The 2,599-nt window shown below is 47.0% G+C and overlaps 1 non-coding gene across 1 annotated transcript; it reads left to right on the top strand.

Moving 5' to 3' along the window:
- The first annotated feature begins 1,023 nt into the window (after nt 1-1,023).
- Nucleotides 1,024-1,183, top strand: LOC136404505 (U1 spliceosomal RNA). Its single transcript, XR_010751273.1, has one exon. It is a non-coding gene; the product is annotated as a U1 spliceosomal RNA (small nuclear RNA).
- The last annotated feature ends 1,416 nt before the right edge of the window (nt 1,184-2,599 follow it).

The following is a 2,599-nucleotide window of genomic DNA, read 5'->3' as shown; positions in this document are numbered from 1 at the left end:
AAGGGGAGGAGATGGCTGAATTGTAAATTGCACTTTTAGAGTCTGCTGGAGCGGAGCGTGGAGCCATTGACCTCCTCCTGCTGCCTGCCCGTCTACCCAGAGCACCTTTTCCTGTGGTGCTGGAGGAAGGCCAGTGAGGACAGGAGGGCAGGCCCTGGCTCCTGTTCCTCGAGTGTTTCCTTTGTCACAGTGCATGCTGGTCACGTGAGCAGGTGACGGCTCTGGGACCACATACATACTTACCCTGTGCTGACCCTGATGTGTGTGATGGGGCGGGAGCTGTGGTCGCTTCCTGTTGTTTTGTCTAGTTAGCGCCGCATGGGTGTGTGTTTGCTGGAGACGCTGTAGAGCCAGGACCCGGAGTAATGTTGCTGGCTTCTGCACATCGGGGAGTTTGTGCTGATGCATGGCTGTTGGGGACCAAATAAATAAACAGGGTGTTTTTGCAATCTGGACAGAGGTGCTGGGCCCAACCCCCACCTCACCTGCCTAGTTAACAAAGAGCTACACCTGATTCTCATTTGTCTCACCCATGTTGTCTGGAAGAGGCTGGAAGCTCATTTCTTATTAGTGTAAAGTTGGATTTGAATGGTATGGTGTGGGTTGTCTTTGAGTTGCCTTGGAAACTTAACTGAATTGCTAATGGACCATGTTTTTTCCATGAATAAAGGCGGATGTGCTTTAGGGAGCATGGCATTATGGCTGACGAACAGTAGAGACTGTTCGCTGTGGCGTCCTCCTGAACCCACCTGTGTGTATGTATGTGTGTGTGTGTATATATATATCTTTAAGTCCCTGTCTATCATTTATGTCAATTCCATACTTTTTCCTGTTTGGGACCCCGGTATATACTTGTGGCTGGACTGCGATAATTGGCGCCCATATGTGTGGTCATCAAAAAAGGGAAAGAGGAGAGGTGATGGAACCACCCAGAAGTGTGCACACGAAGTAAGTATAAAGCTTGTAGAGAGTTAAGCTTTTAAGTAGAGTATGAGAGAGAAAGTATAATAAAAAATAATTCGAATACTTACTTGGCAGGGGAGATACCATGATCACGAAGGCGGTTTTCCCAGGGCGAGGCTTATCCATTGCACTCCGGATGTGCTGACCCCTGTGATTTCCCCAAATGTGGGAAACTCGACTGCATAATTTGTGGTAGTGGGGGACTGCATTCGTGCAATTAAAAATTTAAAAGAAAAAAAATAATTCGAGAGAAAAATAAATATGGGAGTGCTAGAATAAAAAATGAGGGACCCTTTTGTAGAAATGTTTCCATATGAGATGAATCGTCGTCTGAAGAGTATCAGGGTGAGCCGGTAAAGGAGGGATGTGAATGTGGGAACAACTTGGAGTCTAAGCATGACTCAAGGAATAAAAATTTCCCGGCTATGGCTGCCTTAACTGCGGGACCTCTGCTGCCCTCGGCTCCTTCCTACATTCAACCCTCTGCTCCTCCGTACCCTTATCGGGCTAATTCCACAGTCTATAGCTCAAAATCTGGAAAATCCCCACTCCAACAATCTATAGACCAAGCTCGAAATATAGGGGAAACAATAAATGGCTTTACCTGTTTTCCTGTTGTAGAAAGACAGGATGATATAGGGAGACTAGTGAGAGAACATGAACCTGTACCTTTTAGAACTCTGAAAGAGCTTAAAACTTGCTTGTGCTCAGTATGGGCCTACTGCAAGTTTATTAGATACTATTATTACACTCAGTTTATTAGATACTATTAGTGCAAAGGCTCTTCCCTCAAATGACTGGAAGGCGATTGGTAGTGCCTGTCTCTCCGGGGGTGATTATTTGCTGTGGAAATCAGACTTTTATGAAAAGGCCATGGAGCAGGATGAGAAAAATCAGCAAGAGGAGGTTGTTTTTACTGTAGATATGTTAACTGGAGAAGGACAATATGCTTATACAGCAAATCAATTAGAGTATCAACTAACTATTTGTAATATAATTAATCAGATAGCCACAAAGGCATAAAAAATGCCTGCCTAGCCCTGGCTGGTTGGCTCAGCGGTAGAGCGTCAGCCTAGCGTGCGGAGGACCCGGGTTCGATTACCGGCCAGGGCACACAGGAGAAGTGCCCATTTGCTTCTCCACCCCTCCGCCGCGCTTTCCTCTCTGTCTCTCTCTTCCCCTCCCACAGCCAAGGCTCCATTGGAGCAAAGATGGCCCGGCACTGGGGATGGCTCTGTGGCCTCTGCCTCAGGCGCTAGAGTGGCTCTGGTCGCAACATGGCGACGCCCAGGATGGGCAGAGCATCGCCCCCTGGTGGGCAGAACGTCGCCCCATGGTGGGCGTGCCAGGTGGATCCCGGTCGGGCGCATGCGGGAGTCTGTCTGACTGTCTCTCCCTGTTTCCAGCTTCAGAAAAATGAAAAAAAAAAAAAAATGCCTGCCTACTTCAGGGACCAAAATGGAAGAATTTAAAAAAATTAGGCAAGGTCCTGATGAGCAATATCAAGAATTTGTTTCATGGCTAATTCAAGCAGTTGAAAGAATAGTAGAGGATAAAAATGTGGGAAAGATTCTAATAAAACAATTAGCGTATGAAAATGCTAATTTGGCTTGTCAGGCTGCACTTGGGCCTCACC

Source organism: Saccopteryx leptura, chromosome 4 (genome assembly GCF_036850995.1).
Source record: "Saccopteryx leptura isolate mSacLep1 chromosome 4, mSacLep1_pri_phased_curated, whole genome shotgun sequence".
Classification (NCBI taxonomy): Eukaryota; Metazoa; Chordata; class Mammalia; order Chiroptera; family Emballonuridae; genus Saccopteryx; species Saccopteryx leptura.
The sequence above is the reverse complement of the archived record's forward strand: the minus strand, read 5'-3'. Positions and strand labels throughout refer to the sequence as shown.